The 19,318-nt window shown below is 42.5% G+C and overlaps 1 long non-coding RNA gene across 1 annotated transcript; it reads right to left on the bottom strand.

Moving 5' to 3' along the window:
• Positions 1-5,363: 5,363 nt before the first annotated feature.
• LOC134337220 (uncharacterized) lies at positions 5,364-19,295 on the bottom strand. The gene is made up of 3 exons (XR_010015950.1): positions 19,136-19,295; positions 12,155-12,257; positions 5,364-6,482 (listed from the first exon to the last, which is right to left on the bottom strand). It is a non-coding gene; the product is annotated as an uncharacterized LOC134337220 (long non-coding RNA).
• Positions 19,296-19,318: the final 23 nt, after the last annotated feature.

Below are 19,318 nucleotides of genomic sequence, written 5' to 3'. Positions count from 1 at the left end.
ACTTCTCTTCCCTGCCACCCTTGAGTGTCCGGTATACTGCTGATGTCTTCCTCAGTGAAGACTGATGCGAAATACTCGTTCAGTTCCTCCGCCATCTCCTTATCTCCCATTACAATTTCTCCAGCATCATTTTCTATCAGTCCTAAATCTACTCTCACCTGTCTTTTATTCTTTATATACTTGAAAAAGCTTTTAGTATCCTCTTTGATATTATTTGCTAGCTTCCTGTCATATTTCATCTTTTCCCTTTTAATGACCTTCTTAGTTTCCTTTTGTAAGCTTTTAAAAACCTCCCAATCCTCTGTCTTCCCACTAATTTTTGCGTCCTTGTATGCCCTCTCCTTTTTTTTTTAACTTTAGCTTTGACTTCTCTTGTCAGCCACGGCTGCATCCTTTCTCCATTCGAAAATTTCTTCTTTTTTGGAATATATCTGTCTTGCACATTCCTCACTTCTCGCATAAACTCCAGCAACTGCTGCTCTGCCGTCCTTCCCGCTAGTGTCCCTTTGCAGTCAACTTTGGCCAGTTCCTCTCTCATGCCACTGTAATTTCCTTCACTCCACTGAAATACTGACACATCGGATTTCGGCTTCTCTTTCTCAAATTTCACAGTGAACTCAATCATGTTATGATCACTGCCTCCCAAAGGTTCCTTCACCTCAATCTCTCTAATCACCTCTGGTTCATTACACAATATCCAATCCAGTACAGCCGATCCCCTAGTGGGCTCTACAACAAGCTGTTCTAAAAAGCCATCTCACAGACATTCTACAAATTCTCTCTCTTGAGATTTTCCCAGTCCACTCGCATGTTAAAACCCCTCACAATTATCATAACACTGCCCGTCTGACAAGCCTTTTCTATTTCCTGTTGTAATTTGTAGTCCACATCACTGCAGCTGTTAGGAGGCCAGTATATAACTGCCATCAGGGTCCTTTTACCCCTGTGATTTCTTAGCTCAACCCATAAAGATTCTACACTTTCCGATCCTATGTCTCCTCTTTCTAATGATTTAATATCTTCCAGTCCTCCGGAACCATGCCAGAATCTATTGACTTTTGAAAGATCTTTGCTAATGCCTCCGCAGTCTCCACAGCTACTTCCTTCAGAACACGAGGGTGCATTCCACTGTGGCAAAGTGAAAGGGGCTGAGGGGGCAGAAACTTATGCTCTCTAATGATGTCTCCTAAGGAGAGCATGTATAAGGAGAAGAATAGGGAACCAAGACATCTTCCCAGAGCAAAATTCCAAAAGGTTTATAGTACTGCTTAGACAAATGGTTTCCAAGATAGACAAAAAAAATTCTTTCTGAGATATATGAGTGAAACCAATTAAAGGTGTTACCAGAGAGGGCAACCCAGGTTATCGAGGAGAATGCTGTGGTCAATTGTGTTGAAGGCAGCACTTAGATCTAGGAGAATTAGAACTGAGACCCCGTTGGTACTGCGCTGTGCCTAGCGTCACTGACAATTTTGGTAAGGGCCAAAGGTTCAGCATTTGGCTCAACAGCACAGATCTCATGCTCCTTTTCAACTCACTAGGACCCTGTTCCTAGTTGTCTCCCTGTAACCTCATCGGGTCTCCTTTCCCTGCACTGCCTTGAAACCCGTTTCTACCCTCCTTCACAATTCACCAGGGCCCTGGCTCCTGAGCTCCCATTAAACTTGCCATGGTCCTCCTGCTCCCGTCAAATACCTTTCATCAGACCCTTTGTCTCGGCCTGAAATGTCGACTGTTTATTCCCTTCCGTGGATGCTGCCTGACCTGCTGAGTTCCTCCAGCATTTTGTGTGTGTTACTCCGGATTTCCAGTGTTTGCAGAACCTTTTATGTTTATGACACATTTCACTGTATGTTACAATGTACTTGTGATAAATAAACTTGAATCTTGAATCTTAAACTAATAAAGTGGCCACTGAGTGTATGTTCGTGGTTCATCCACTGAACTGCGGCTCACTAGATGATTTTTTCGCTTCTTGCACCATTCTCTATAAACTCTAGAGAATATTGTGTGTGAAGATCCTGGGAGATCAGCAGTTTCTGAGATACTCAAACCACCACACCTGACACCAACGATCACTCCATGGTCAAAGTCACTTAGATCACATTTCTTCCCCATACTGATGTTTGGTCTGAACAACAACTGAACCTCTTGACCATATCAGCATGCTTTTATGCATTGGGTAGTTGCCACATGATTGGCTAATTAGATATTTGCATTAATGAGCAGGTGTACCTAATAGAGTAGATTATCCCCTATATCTAAACTATGTAAATCTTCAACGTTGGTGTATTGGAGTAATGGCCTTGATAAGCCTTGAGTCTGGGGAGAAGGGAGTTCTTGAACTTTCAGCTTTTCAATGTAATGATGAGAAGGCTACAGCTAAGGCAAACCAGCATTAAGTAATGCACAGTTACTTATAAGACATAGTTTTTTTTTAAATCTTTGAACTGAATTAGAGTAAATAACACCACACAAAATGCTGCAGGAACTCAGCAGGTCAGGCAGCATTTACGGAGAGGAATAAACAGTCGATGTTTTAGGCCAAGACCCTTCTTCGGGACTGGAAATGAAAGAGGCAGAAGCCAGAGTAAGAAGGAAGGAGTACAACTGGCAGAGGGAAGGTGAGACCGGTTGAGGGGGAAGGTGGGTGGGTGAGGGAGACCTCCATTCTTCCTACTGTCTTCTTCCATTCCCCATTCTGGCTCGACGTCACCCCTCTTTTTCTCCTCACCTGTCCATCACCTCCCTCTGGTTGCCCTCGCCTCTTTCTTACCGTTCAGTCTCATTGTTCTCATGTCCAGAACATGTCCTCTTCTCATTGCTACCATCCAGGAGGAGGTACAAGAGTCTGAAAGCACACACTCAACATTTTATGAACAACTTCTTCCCCTCTACCATCAGATTTCTGAACAGAAAATGAACCAACTGATGACCACTACCTCACTATTTGCTCTCTTTTTGCACTACTCTTACACACATATATATAGCTTTTGCACAGACCTGTAGTGATTTTATGTATTGCACTGTACTGCTGCTGTAAAAAACTGTCATGACGTACAGTATGTGAGTGATGATAAACCGGATTCTGATATGGGTCTCTATTGAGGACTGAAAGTGGGAAAGGGGCAAAGAGAGAGGAATCATGTTTGGGAAAAAGGGAAGGGAGAGGGGAGGGAGTGAGAAACACCAGAGAGACATTCTGTGGGGTAATGATCAATAAACCAATTGTTTGGAGGCTAGTGGAGGACAGTAGACCATTGAATCAGAGGTAAGAGATTAAAGGTGATGGACAGACAGGTTGTGAGGGCAGGGGTGGGGAGAGAGGAGCAGTAAAGCAGTCACATGCATCCTTTCATTGACACTACCTGACTTGTACTGACCACACTTCATACTGCTGCTGTTTTATTGTGTTCTTAATACTGAAATATATTTTAAGTGCCTGTGACTACTTTGTTCCTTTGGCACAAAATGAATAATTATTTCATAATGGTCCTTTTACTCATCTTTGGAAAAGGTAGCATCAAATAATTAACTCATCTGCCTAATCTGGATAATGAGATGTTACAGAGTCACAGAGACCTCTGCTGGTGGAAACTACTCCCTATATGATACCAATGAATAATTTACATTTAGCTGGATGAATATTAGCCAATACTTTGCTAAGTTTGTTTGTCAATGCAATATCCTGTAAAGGAGTACTTTATGTAAACCACTAAATGGCTTATGGTGACTGCATCAAGAGTGCATTATTTGTGTTTTAGTCACCTGCCTTCCGATAATGTTTGCACAGTATGTGCAAAGATATTTACTTAACTTGGAGACTTTATAGCTGTGTACTTAACCTATCTGCTAAAAGAGATCATAAATTTGTTTGCAGCCACAGGAAGGGCTTGGTGGGGAAGGAAGGACCCCAGTGTAGGGTTGTTCTCCAACTGAAGAGGGAGGCGCCTGGTTGGGGTGGGGGGAGATAGCCTCTCAATGATTATAACAGTATAACACCCCAGAGTGTCACGTGAGTGCTACCAATGTGTGCAAATGCAATAGATCAGTATGGAAAGCATTGACTATGATTGTACAGAATGAAAAAGCAGTGGATGGTTTATTCTTGTACATAAAGTTTTAAAAATATTATGAATTTGTTTGGTTAGCTGTTTTGCGTGTATAGAAATGGAGTGAAATATACAGTACTTGGAGCATATTGAAACAGTACTGAATCTAGGAACCTCAGAAAGCAAAGGGATAACATCTTTCCGAAACAACTTGACTGAGTTCTATCATGCTTCCTTTTGAATACTATATAGTGATTGAAATAGACAATATATGCATATCTATCACCTTGCACTCATTGCTGATAATCAACAGAAATGTACCTTGGGGATGCATGCTTAGCCCACTGCTCTACACCCATAACTGTGTAGCTGGGCACACAGTTGTGCGTGTGCTAAGCTAGACAGTTTTGAGTGTAGAGAAGGTGATGAGGAATCATATGGGAGTGAGGCAGATCGCCTGGTTGAGGTGTGTTGGACTTCAGGAAGGGAAAGTCAGGGGAACACACACACACACACGTCCTCATTTTGGGGTCAGGATCAGCGGAGGAAAGGATGAGCAGCTTTAAGCTTCTGAGCATCATCTCAGAGGATCTGTCCTGGCCCCAACACACTAATTCAATTATGAAGAAGGCATGCCAGTGGCTCTACTTAATAAGAAGCTTGAGGAGATTTGGTATGTTAGTAATGAGTCTTACAGACAACATTGCACTCAGCCTCAGTAAGCCCAAAGAGCTGATTGTGGACTTCAAAAAGGGGAAGATGAGGGAACACACACCAATCCTCATAAAGGGATCAGAAGTGGAAAGGGTTAGCAATTTCAAGTTTCTGGGTGACAATATTTCTGAGGATCTGTCCTGGGCCCAACACGTTGTTTCAATCATGGAGAAGGCATGCAGCAGCTCTACTTCATTAGAAGTTTGAGGAGATCTGGTTTTTCACCCAAAGCACTGGAAGACTTTGACAGAAGTACCGTGGCAAACATTCTGACAGGCTGCATCACCGTCTGGTATGGGGAGATGGGGGGGGAGTGCGGGGTGGGCTATTACACAGGATCGAAAGAACTACAGAAAGTTGTAAAGTTGGGCAGTTCCATCATGGGTACTAGCCTCCGTATAATCCAAAACATCTTCAAGGAACAATGCCTCAGAAAGGCAGTGTCCATCATTAAGGACCCCCATCACCTAGGACATGTTCTCTTCCAATTGTTACTGTCAGGCAGGAGGTACAGGTGCTTGAAGGCACACACTCAATGTTTGGGGAACAGCTTGTTCCCCTCTGCCACCTGATTCCTAAATGGACATTGAACCCATGAACAATACTTCACTTATACAAAATTATTTCTGTTTTTGCAATATTTTTAATTTAATATACATATATATACTTACTGTAATTGATTGATTGATATTTCTATATTTATCATGTATTGCAGTGTACTGCTGCTGCTAAGTTAACAGGTTTCATGTATGCTGGTGATATTAAACCTGATTCTGATAGTGATTCTGACAATTCTACAAATGTACTGTGGAAAGAATATGGAGAAGACACTGGTTGCATCACAGGCTGGTATGGAGGCTCCAATTCACAGCACCACAAAATGTGCCAAGCGTTACAGACTTCGCCAGCTCCATCACGGGTGGTACGGTACCATAGTGGTTAGCGCAATGCTTTACAGTACAGTGACCTGGGGTCAATTCCAACCACTGCCTGGAAGGAGATTTACGTTTTTCCCGTGCCCGCTTGGGTATCCTGCTGGTGCTCCAGTTTCCTCCTTGAGTCCAGAGCCTCACCACTCGGTAGGTTAATTGGTCATTGTAAATTATCTCCTGGTTGATGAAGTGAGTTGCTGCACGGCACAGCTTGAAGGGCCGATTCATCAAATGAAATAAATAAATTCTCAATAAATAAATAAATAAATAAAGAATCAATCAAAGAAAGTGGCATCCATCACTAAAGACCCTCACTATTCCAGACATGTCCCCTTCTCATTACTACTATCTGGGAGAAAGTACAGGAGCCTGAAGACTCACACTCAATGATTCAGAACCAGTTTCTTCCTCTCCACCTTAAGGTTTCCAAATCGGTCCACACACCTATGAATACGCCTTCATGATTTCTTTATTTTGCAGTATTTATTTATTTTTGTACCTTATAGTAGTTTTGTAACTTATAGTCTTTAAGCCAGTGATAATTAATCTGATTCCATTCTGTTCTATTCTACTTGGTCATACAGTGGCTAAGTTTCCAGACCTCTGCCACCAGGAAGTGCTAGGCTTCAATCCATTTGATGTTGATTTGGGATTTTGCTGGCTTCCCCTCGTGGAGGGATGAGAGCAAGCGAGTCATACCAATCGACATGAGGCAGAAGCATGAGCTGACGTCTTCCTGTTTTATTTTGTCCATCCAACACTGCACTGAGTCTTTCCCTCTGATCTGAATAGAAACGATGAAAGGAATGAGAGGAAATGCAAGGAATTACTTGAAATTATTTCAATCTTGATATACATCTTACTTTAGTACTTAGGTCCTCCCTGTCCTCCAATATCTGAAGTTCATCACGTAGATCCAGCTTCATAAAAACTGAGTTGCTTAAAAATAGTTCACACAAAAAGATCTGAATGATTTTGGCTATTTGGACAGGAAACCAAAGAGTACAATAAACATTATGTAATAGAATTAAACAAGAACTGGAAGACACATTGTAATTTGGTTTCAATCACAAACCAGAGAAAATCTGCAGATGCTGGAAATCCAAGCAACACACACAAAATGCTGGAGGAACTCAGCAGGCTAGGCAGCAGCTACGGGAAAGAGTAAACAGTCAACATTTCGGGTCGAAATGTCGACTGTATTCCTTTCCATAGAAGCTGCCTGGCCTGCTGAGTTCCTCCAGCATTTTGTCACTTGTAGTTTGGTTTTCCCATTGGCCATGGGGCCATGTATACCCAGTCACTCAGAAGATTCCAATCCAATTTATGTTGTCTGTGAATTGCAAAAACATCAGCCAGTTTGTAGACAGTAAACTCTCAGATAAGTGAACTAAGGGAGCAGAAGATGCTTTGATATTGATGTTGGCTGAAGAAGACAAGCTGAAACTTAAGGAACCCAATGCTCTTCAATCAAAATGCCCTTAAGTTCTTTATGTCCATCTGAGAGTTTTTAACACATTAAAACAATGAAACATGATTTGCTGAGACTGTAGTAGGTTTGGTATGTTAACTGAGATTCTACATCTACAAACCCCACTTCCAGAAAAGTTGGGATATTTTCCAAAATGCAATAAAAACAAAAATCTGTGATATGTTAATTCATGTGAACCTTTATTTAACTGACAAAAGTACAAAGAAAAGATTTTCAATAGTTTTACTGACCAACTTAATTGTATTTTGTAAAAATACACAAATTTAGAATTTGATGGCCAGAGCACACTCAACAAAAGTTGGGACACAGGCATGTTTACCATTGTGTTACATCACCTTTCCTTTTAATAACACTTTTTAATCGTTTTGGAACTGAGGATACTAATTGTAGAAGATTTGCAATTGGAAATTTTGTCCATTCTTGCTTGATATAAGACTTCAGCTGCTCAACAGTCCGTGGTCTCCGTTGTCTGATTCTCCTCTTCATGATGCGCCATACATTTTCAATAGGAGATAGATCTGGACTGGCAGCAGGCCAGTCAAGCACACGCACTCTGTGTCTACAAAGCCACGCTGTTGTAGCCCGTGCAGAATGTGGTCTGACATTGTCCTGCTGAGATAAGTATGGACGTCCCGGGAAGAGACGTCGTCTTGATGGCACCATATGTCTCTCTAAAATCCTAATATAGGCCTCAGAGTCAATGGTACCTTTACATACATGCAACTCACCCATGCCATGGGCACTGATGCACCCCCATACCATCACAGATGCTGGCCTTTGCATCTTTCGCTGATAACAACCTGGATGGTTGTTTTCATCTTTAGCACGGAGAACTTGACACCCGTTTTTTCCGAAAACTAGCTGAAATGTGGACTCATCTGACCACAGCACACAGTTCCACAGTCTTTCGGTCCATCTGAGATGAGCTCGGGCCCAGAGAACTCGCCGGCGTTTCTGCATGGGGTTGATGTATGGTTTCCTCCTTGCGTAATACAGTTTCAAGTTGCATTTCTGGATGCAGCGACGGACTGTGTTGAGTGACAATGGTTTTCCGAAGTACTCCCAAGCCCAGGTGGCTATAATTGTGACAGTAGCATGATGGTTTCTTAGGCAGTGCCGCCTGAGGGCTCGAAGATCACGCGCATTCAACAGTGGTTTCTGACCTTGCCCTTTACGCACTGAGATGTCTCTGAATTCTCTGAATCTTTTCACAATATTATGTACTGTCGATGTTGAAAGACCTAAATTCTCTGCAATCTTGCGTTGAGAAATGTTCCTTTTGAACTGACTAACAACTCTCTCATGAATTTTGGCACAAAGGGGTGAGCCACAACCCATCCTTGCTTGCAAAGACTGAGCCTTTTATGGACATTACTTTTATACCCAGTCATGATACCTCACCTGCTACCAATTAGCCTGCTTAATGTGTAGTCTTCCAAACCGGTGTTACTTGAATATTCTGTGCACTTTTCAATCTTATTTTAACTCTGTCCCAAATTTGCTGAGTGTGTTGCAGCCATCAAATTCTAAATTTGTGTATATTTACAAAATACAATTAAGTTGGTACTTTTGTCAGTTAGATAAAGGTTCACGTGAATTAACGTATCACAGATTTTTGTTTTTATTGCATTTTGGAAAATATCCCAACTTTTCTGGAAATGGGGTTTGTAAGTATATAATGGTATTTAAACAAAACATTCTTCTTCAAAGTGCTAACTCATATAAGCCACTTGGTATGAAGTGCTCTAACCGCTAGCCTGCCAAAGGCACCACTATCTGAAAGAGTGGTTGGGAGCAGATAAATTATTGAGTCATTTACAGGAAGTTCTCAAGTCAGTGTCCAAGGTTCAAACCCCAGGTGTCTCATTAATGACCTCTCCTACTTTGTAAAGTCAGCTGTTCAGATTCCTATTCGGATTTGGATTCAGAATTGGATTTAGATTTGGATTTATAGATTTGGACTTAGATTCGGATTTAGATACATATTCAGATTCATTTATTGACCAGATGTACCTCAAAACATACTATGAAATTTGTTATTTGGTTAACAATCAACACAACCTAACGATGTTTTGGAGGACAGCCCGCAAGAGTCACTACACATTCCGGCACCAACACAGCACACCCACAACGCTCGGCAGAACAACACAAAACACAACAAACTGACCACGACAAACAACAAAACAACCACAGCAAAACAAGCTCCGTTCATTCCTCCCTCTCACCCACCCACACACCATGCACATACACAGTTATGGATGCTTACACAATATATATGGATGTTTACACGATATATCGAGGCACGACTGCACTAGCACATGGGTGTCAGCGAGAAGAGTTTAAAAAGAAGACAGCTTTATAGAGCAGGCAACAGAGTAGAGAGTAGGAGGGCTTTGTCTTAATGGAGCTTAGGTGATAGCGGGTCGAGGCGAAGTCAGTTACTTGTGAAGAATAGAAACAGGAATTATGTGTGTGAGGCCGGTGTTCTGAACTGGATGTCAGATGTGGGAAGTCCGGGAGACTCCCAGCCTCCTGGACGGCCACATCTGCGCCAGGTGCGTCAAGCTGCTGCTCCTTAGGGACCGCGTTAGGGGACTGGAGATGCAGCTCGATGACCTTCGTCTGGTCAGGGAAAGTGAGGAGGTGATAGAGAGGAACTATAGGCAAGTAGTCACACCGAGACCTCGGGAGACAGGTAAGTGGGTAACAGTCAGGAGAGGGAAGGGCAAGAGTCAGATACTAGAGAGTACCCCTGTGGCTGTCCCCCTTAACAATAAATACTCCTGTTTGAGTATTGTTGTGGGAGGGACAGCCTACCTGGGGAAAGCAACAGTGGCTGTGCCTCTGTGGCTCTGAAGGGTAGGGAAAGGAAGAGGATGGCAGCAGTGATAGAGGACTCTATAGTAGGGGGCCAGACAGGCAAATCTGTGGACATAGTAAAGAAACACGGATGGTAGTTTGCCACCCGGGTGCCAGGGTCCAGGATGTTTCTGATCGCGTCCACGATATCTTGAAGTGGGAAGGAGAACAGCCAGAGGTCATTGTACAAATTGGTACCAATGACATAGGTAGGAAAAAGGAGGAGGTCCTGAAAACAGACTACAGGGAGTTAGGAAGGAAGTTGAGAAGCAGGACCACAAAGGTAGTAATTTCGGGATTACTGCCTGTGCCACGTGACAGTGAGTATAGGAATAGAATGAGGTGAAGGATAAATGCGTGGCTGAGGGATTGGAGCAGAGGGCAGGGATTCAGATATCTGGATCATTGGAATCTCTTTTGGGGCAGGCATGACCTGTACAAAAAGGATGGGTTGCACTTGACTCTGAGGGGAACCAATATCTTGGCAGGGAGGTTTGCTAAGGCTATTGGGGAGAGTTTAAACTGGAATTGCCGGGGGTGTGGGAACAGAACTGAAGAGACGGTTAGCTCACAAATAGAGAAAGCGTGGAGACAGTGCGAGAGGGAGGATAGGCAGGTGATAGAGAAGGGATGTGCTCAGACCGATGGATTGAGATGTGTCTATTTTAATGCAAGGAGTATTAGGAACAAAGCGGATGAGCTTAGAGTGTGGATCAGTACTTGGAGCTATGATGTTGTGGCCATTACAGAGACTTGGGGCAGGAATGGTTACGTAGAGTGCCAGGCTTTACATGTTTCAGAAAGGATGGGGAAGGAGGTAAAAGAGGTGGGGGCGTGGCACTACATCACAGCTGCAGAAAAGGAGGAAGTCATGGAGGGATTGTCTACTGTGTCTCTGTGGGTGAAAGTTAGGAACAGAAAGGGGTCAATAACACTACTGGATGTTTTTTATAGACCACCCAACAGTACAGGAACATCGAGGAGAAGATAGGGAGACAGATTCTGGAAAGGTGTAATAATAACAGGGCTGTCGTGGTGGGAGATTTACTCCCCCGAATCTTGAGGCTATGTCCCCTGGTTCTAGTCTCACCTACCAGTGGAAACAACTTTCCTGCCTCTATCTTATCTATCCCTTTCATAATTTTATATGTTCCTATAAGATCTCCTCTCATTCTTTTGAAGTCCAGGAATACAATAGGAACAGGTAAAAGGCTCCAAAATTGGCACACAGATGAAAGTAAATGGAATGTTATGGGTTGTGTAGGAGGGAAGGGTTAGATTGAGCATGGAGACTGTTTATATACAGTACTGTGCAAAAGTCATAGGCACATATATATAGCTAGGGTGTCTAAGACTTGTGCACAGTATTGTATTTGTCAATGTGGAGCAGAGAGTGAGTTTGTAAATCTGGCGGGAGCAGAGGATGTTGGGAATCGCGAGGGTGCAGCGCTGTGGGATGGGTGTGGGACAGTTGGCAGAGGAGTGCCAGGGATGGGAGATGGCACGGGTGCAGACACATTCAACCCTGAGACACCAGGCAAGGCCGTTTGGTTCCAAACAACTGGTTTTTTAATAATTACAGAATGTCTCCCTGTTGCTTCCCGCTCCCTCCCCTCACTCTTTCCCTTTTCCTAACCATGATCCCCCTCTCCCTGCCCCTTTCCCATTCTCAGTCTACAATAGAGACCCATATCGGAATTACATTTATCGTCACTCACATGTCATGAAATTTGTTTTTTTTTGCGGCAGCAGTACAGTGCAATGAGTAAAATTACTACAGTACTGTGCAAAAGTCGTAAGCACATTCTAATCAAATATGTGCAATAAATGATAGTCTTGTGACACTCAAAGTTCAAAGTAAATTTATTATCAAAGTACATATATGTCACCATATACTACTCTGAGATTCATTACACTCACATCCCATAAATAAGAAAACAGAACAAAATTATAATGTTTTGTACCTTGAAGACAGCTTGGATTCTATTTTCAAAAAATCTTACTGGAAGAAAATTTCAAACTCCCTCTATATGTTAAACATTAAATTCAGTTCAGAATCAGAATCAGGTTTACTGTCACCGGTATAGAAATTAAAAGCCGAATACCTGTATTAAGATTATCAGATCAACCAATTACTCCGCCAAACTGATGGATAACTCCAAGGAATTCTGCCATCTCATGAAGGAGCTTGGCAGGTCTTGAAAAATTCTGCAGGTGAACATCAAATAGTTACAAATGTATTCCATAATGAATGTAAATTTATTTTATTAATAAATTCATTTACATTTAGCTCCTGTTTTAAAATTGCTTAGTTTCGCAAATATCCATTCAATAGTTATTGAGCTGATGAAATTACTGTTTTACAGAGCATGCAACAATTGTTGCCGTGGGGTATAATAGCTGTAGCAAGCAATTCATGATTAAATCTAACAATAGTTACCTGGCATGAATGTAAATAAATCTTATATCTGCAACATTTTTTCTTTCTTCCTAAAGTTAAATATGATATTTGTTAAGATTTTATTATCTGCCAGGCTGTTGTCTATCTGAAACCATCGGTGAAAATGATTACAACAGGAATTCTGCAGATGCTGGAAATTCAAGCAACACACATCAAAGTTGCTGGTGAACGCAGCAGGCCAGGCAGCATCTGTAGGAAGATAACTTGCTTGTAGACAGAAAGTTGAACCATGCCTAGGCAGATTCTGTTGCTTTTTTTTATATGCTGTCACAGTAATGATTATTGATTATCGTAGAGCAGTGATGCACAGGACAGACCCTTTGACCCACCATGTTGTGCCGACCTTTTAACCTACTCCAAGATCAATCTAAGCTTCCCTCTCTCCATCTTGCTAACAGCCATGTGTCTATCTAAGTTTTTTTATGTGACAGGGTTCCCAACCTCTTTTATCCCATGGTTTAGAGGTTCAAAGATTCATAGGTGAGAATGTATACAGTATACAACCTGAACTTCATTTTCTTCACAGATATCCATGAATCAAGAAACCCCCTAGAATGAATGATAGAAATGTCAAAGCCCCGAAGCCCTCCTTCCTCCAACCTTCACACAAGCTGCAGGAAAAGCATCAGACACCCCTCCCCCCCACCGTCCCCACTCACACCAGCAGAATCGCTGACGCTCTACCCAATCCCACCATGCAAGCAACAGCAAAAACCCTAACCAATAACCAGACCCCAGGTTGGGAACCTGTGTCCTAATATATCTGCCTCTCGCACCAGTCTGGTAGTACATTTCATACACTCACCACTCTCATCAGTAAGAAAGTTGTCTCTGACAACTCCTCCCCACTATACTTTCCCCCAATTGTCATAAAATTATGCCCTCTCATTGAAATGCAGTGCACATATTACTTAAGACATGAGAAAAATTCAAAAGAAAATTGGAGCAGCAATAAAACATTTTTGAATTGAATTGACTTTATTTCTTATATCCTTCACATACATGAGGAGTAAAAATCTTTACGTTATGTCTCCATCTAAATATGCAATCATAGTCATTTATAATAAATAGAACAGTCAATGTAATATAGAGTACACTCAAATCAGTGCGAATTTATCAGTCTGATGGCCTGGTGGAAGAAGCTGTCCCGGAGTCTGTTGGTTCTGGCTTTTATGCTGTGGTACCACTTCCCAGATGGTAGTGGCTGGAACAGTTTGTGGTTGGGATGGTTTGGGTCCCCAATGATCCTACGGGCCCTTTTTACCTGTCCTTGTAAATGTCCTGAATCATGGGAAGTTCACAACTACAGATGCGCTGGGCTGTCTGCACCACTCTCTGCAGAGTCCTGTGATTAAGGGAGGTTCAGTTCCCATACCAGGCAGTGTTGCAACCAGTCAGGATGCTCTCAATTGTGCCCCTGTAGAAAGTTCTTAGGATTTGTGGGCCCATACCAAACTTCCTCAACCATCTGAGGTGAAAGAGGCACTGTTGTGCCTTTTTCACCACACAGCTGATGTGTACAGTCCACATGAGGTCCTTGGTGATGTGGATGCCGAGGAACTTGAAGCTGTTTACCCTCTCAACCCCAGATCCATTGATGTCAACTGGGGTTAGCCTGTCTCCATTCCTCCTGTAATCCACAACCAGCTCCTTTGTTTTTGTGACATTGAGGGAGAGGCTGTTTTCTTGACACCACTGTGTCAGAGTGATGACTTCTTCCCAGTAGGCCACCTCGTTATTGTTTGAGATAAGGCCAACCAATGTAGTATCGTCGGGAAATTTAATTAGCAGATTGGGGCTATGGATGCGATACAGTCATGGGTGTACAGGGAGTAAAGGAGGGGATTCAGTACGCAGTCCTGAGGGGCTCCTGTATTGAGAGTCAGAGGGTTGGAGGTGAGGGACCCCACTCTTACAACCTGCTGGCCATCTGACAGGAAGCCCAGGATCCAGGAACTTGAATACAAAAGATGTAACACATACAAAATGCTAAAGCAGGGGTCGGCAACCTTTTTGCCTCCGTGGGCCAGATGGCATATTAATGAACAGACGGTGGGCCAGATAAATGCCATAAAAAACTTGAAATATGGGAATTATCCATTTAAATACATCTAGTTATGTTTTGCCTCAAATTAATGAATAACACATGCTAGAAAATCATTTATGCTTAAGGTTGCCTAGCCCTGTGCTAAAGGAAATCAGCAGGTCAGGTAGCATCGAAGGAAAAGAATAAACAGTTAATGCTTCAGGCTTAGACCCTTCATCAGGACTGGAATCTGCTTTGCCATTCAATAAGATCCTGGGTGATCTGACACTCAATGATTCCTTTCCTCTCACAGATGCTGTTCCAGCTGCTGAGTTCCTCCAGCAGGCTGCTGCTCCAGATTCCAACATCTGCAATATGTTGTATCTCCTGACTGATCTAATTTGTGTCTTTATTTTTTACTTAGAGATACAGCACAGTAACAGGGCATTCCGGTCCAAGGAGGCCACAGCACCCAATTACACCCACATGATGAACTAACCTACTAACCCACACATGTTTGAGGAGACCCACACAGTCACTCAAAGGGACTCTGCCATCTAATAAATAAGTTTGGCAGACCTTGCAAAATTCTACAGATGAACATATATATTCCATTATGAATGTATAATTATTTTATTAATATTCTCATTTACATTTAGCTACAGTTTTAAAATTTTTAAAAAGAAGATTGTACACTCTTAAATGTTTAAGTACAAACTCCTTACAACCAGTGGTGGAATTGAACCCAGGTCATTGGTGCTGTAATATTGTTACGCTACCGTGCCGCCTTGTCTTAACAATACTTTCCTACCAGATCCCCATAACCATTGACAAATCCTATCCATCCCTCCTAACCCTGCCCCAGCTCATCCCAATCCCTCCATCGTCACCGCCGCTTTAGCCTTAAAATCCCAGTCTCTATTCCTCCTCATGGTAGAGTATTCCAAACATTCCTGCATTCTGAGAGGAGAAATTCCCTCTACCTTCAGTAGGGAATATTTTATTCTGAAACCACAGTGAGGCTCCGTCAGTCAGAGTTGACCATGGATATTGCGTCCTAGCTGTCTAGATATGCAAACCTGGGCAGTATGATATGGAGAGCAAGCTGTTGCCCACATCGCAAGCTCCGGCTCTCTACGCATCTGATGAACCCAAAGGAACGGCAAGAGGCGGACACGGTTTGGCACCAGTGGCGTTGCAGGAGTTGCCAGTCAGCTTTGAACTCAATGTAGGACTGCCTTGGGGACTCCAGCTCTCGATTTTTCCCCTCAGGGTTTACTCCCAAAACCTTCCCCATGAGTGAATATAGCTGCAAGGCAGTGGAGGTTTGAGATCAGAGTTTTCCTTCTCCTAGATGAGCTGCCAACCATGGCTGACGAGCCCCATCTACTCAAAGCGACTGGTTTTAAGGCGCCAGTAACCCACTTTTGCCTCCTCTCAAGTTAGTAGAGACAGTTCCGCTGGGCTTAGTAGTGAAGGCCAGGAGCTGGACTTGTTTTTCAGAGACTATTTGAGGCACATGCCTTTGGGAGCATTTAATAGACAGTGGGAGTTTGTCCCCATTACCACCCCTGACTCTAACAACCTTAAGGAACCACAGTGGCAGATCTAGATTAAATTTCCCATATGTAGCTATGTTGTAAAGACCCATTAGAACCTAATATGTTCCAATGAGATTACTTCCCATTCTTTTAACGTCATTGACTATCGGTCTAACCAGCTCTTACATGTTGTCATAAGATTAGCACTTCATCCCAGGATCAATCCTTCCAGTTCTTCCACGAACTACTTGCAATGCAAGTATATTCTTCATTTAATAAGGTCAGCAAACCTGTACACAAATGCTCTGGATGGGGATCCGGTAACACTGTCTACAGCGGTAGTTTGACTTCCCTGTTTATTCTGTTCAATTCAGCATGGTAGCGTAACAGTAATCGCATCGCTTTACAGTGCCAGCAATCATTACCAATCAGGTTCAATTCCTGTCACTGCCTGTGAGGAGTTTGTACGTTCACCCTGTGACTGCGTGTGTTTCCTCCGGGTGCACCAGTTTCCTCCCACAGTCCAATAAAGACGTTCAGGACATGCACGTTGGCACCAGAAGTACGGTGACACTTGCGGGCTGCCCAGCACAATCCTCACTGATTTGATTTGATGCAAACAAATCATTTCACTGTATGTTTCGATGTATATATGACAAATAAAACTAATCCTTGAAATATTAATAAAAACACCTTTCTATTTGCCTTCTTCATTACCTGCTAAGGTTGCATCCCATATGTCTGTGTTTCATGTGGGAGAAGATCCAATTCCCTTGTAGTTTTCCTGCATTGAAATGAAATACTCTTTGCTATTCTTTCTTCCTGATTAGCTAATCCCATATTTCCTACTTTATGCAGCAGCTGCCAAACTTTTGCCCAGGTTTGGTAGTTGGAATATGGAGTGAAGATAACTGGTCGATCGCTGATAAGAGAAAATATTACTTTGGCATGTGCTATTTCCCTTTTTCTAAAAATAATAACTTTCTCACTTATATTAAGATTTTCGTATTGTCCTGTCATAACCTCTTGAACAATTCCATCAATTTCCCAATGACAGATGTTACATTTACTGTCCTAAATCCATCAATCCTTTTTGGATTAATGCATTACATTTGTGATCTTCCAATTCGCTAGAGCCTTTCCAATATCTATGGATAACCACAACAAGTGTATGGAGTTGTAGAAGGACAGATAAAGATGAGCAGGGTGAGACCAAGGAATTGGGAACTGTCAGAGGAATTGGTTTGGGGGAGAAAGGATGGAGTCAAGGTAGGAAGAAACATGTTTGAGAGGGCTGGAGTGGACCAAAACATTCCCTCCATCCAGACAGCCAGACAGTTCTGCTTGTGGAAGTTAGACAGGAGGTAGGAAGGTTGTTTTTTTGTTATTTGGTTGCTCAGTTGCTTAGCAGATAGAACTACTACCTCTGGGTTCAATCCTGATCTCTGTTGCTGTATGGAATTTGCATGTACTTTTTAAAACTCTGGTTTTGTTCCATTTCCTTCCCACATCTAATAGAGATGTCCATTGTTAGTTCAACTGGTTACAGTAAATTAATCCTGTGTCAGCTAAGTGGTAGATGAATTGCGGGAATCAATGGTCATGTATAAGAGAATGGGTTGGGAGAATAGGATTGGTGAAATCTCTTTGACAGTTGGCCAGATGGTCTTTGTCTTATATTGCAAAGAGCTTTGCCGTCTAAGAAACAGGACCATGAGGAAGCCAACCTGTCCCTCCAGGTTACTCCGCCATTTAATAAAATCACAGCTGATTCAGTCTTGGTCTCAAGACGATTGTCTCTCATTTCCTTCATAACCCACGACTCTCAAGAAGTTAATCTCTGGCTTGAATAGATTCAATGATTTACCCTTTACAGTTCTCAGGTGTAGAAAATCTCAAAGGATCTCACTTCACACTTCCCCCCTCCCAGAATAGTTGGGGTTTGCTGAGTGAGATTCGACATATATACATATTTCTTATCGTAATATATAGTAATTTTTAATGTATTGGAAACAAACAACAAGTTTCATGAAATGCAATACATTGCAAAGTCTTATCCACCCATCCGCCCAGCATCCTCTTTGACTTTCTACCGTCAGGCAGCAGACTACAATGCATAAAAACAAGAACGATCAGGATGAGGAACAGCTTCCCCCCTCAGGTCATTAGGCTTCTGAACTCCCTGCCGCATTGTATTCAAAGTGTCACTCGTTAATCTGTTCCGTACCTTACAATATTTAAAATGAATACACTTTAGTTAGTTATTTATCTGTAATTCATCTGTAGATTTTATCCTAACCTTCGTAAGTTATTGTGCGTTACTGTGCTTTACGTTCTGGTTCGATGAAACATTTGTCTCATTTCTATGTGCATTATATGACATATATACATCATATATCTGTGTAGCGTTGGGGTTAGGGTTATGTATTTAGTTAAATGTCAATAAACGTCACTTGATTTGATATATAGCTAGGGTGCCAAAGACTTTTGCACAGTACTGTATTTGTTAACATGGAGTGGAGAGTGGGTTTGTAAATCTGGCTGGTCCAAAGGATGTTGGGAACGCTGCGGGAGGGGAATAGGACAGGTGGCAGAGGAAGAGTGCTGGGGTGGGGGTTGGCACAGGTGTAGACACACCCAGTCCTAAGAATTTTAATATGTTTGAATTTGAAGTACAGTTTTGCACTGTCTACGTAAATCATGTTCAGCAAGGTTCAATAAATTATTTTACAGCTTATTGTTGAATAACAAGTCTCTTCAGTATCCTTTACAACACCATAAATAAAACCATAAGACATAGGAGCAGAATCTGGCCATCCAGCTCATTGAACCTGCTGCACCATTCCATCATGGCTGATTTATTATCCCTCTCAACCCCATTCTCCCGCCTCCTCCCTGCCACCTTTGACACCATCTACTCTGTCTGTGTCTCTCATAATCTTATAAACCTCATGCAGATCTCCCCTCAGGCTCCGCCGCTCGAGAGAAAACAACCCAAGTTATAACGATGCTGTTTAATTCAGACAGCAACTTCTGTACCCTCTCCGAAGTCTATTACCGTTGAAACTCAGCGTCCGTGAAAGTAAAAGCAAGATCAAGCTCACGGAATCCTTTCGGATGGTACCTCGCACTGCAGTCTGGGAACTGTGGTTCTTTCGGAGCGTGTCCCGAGACTCCTTCTTCTTACGCATGCGCGAGTCTGAGGTTCCCTCTGGGAAGTGTGGTTCGACTAGGAGAATGA

This window comes from Mobula hypostoma, chromosome 24 (genome assembly GCF_963921235.1).
Source record: "Mobula hypostoma chromosome 24, sMobHyp1.1, whole genome shotgun sequence".
Taxonomy (NCBI): domain Eukaryota; kingdom Metazoa; phylum Chordata; class Chondrichthyes; order Myliobatiformes; family Myliobatidae; genus Mobula; species Mobula hypostoma.
Note: the sequence above shows the minus strand (reverse complement) of the source record. Positions and strands in the feature narration are given on the sequence as shown.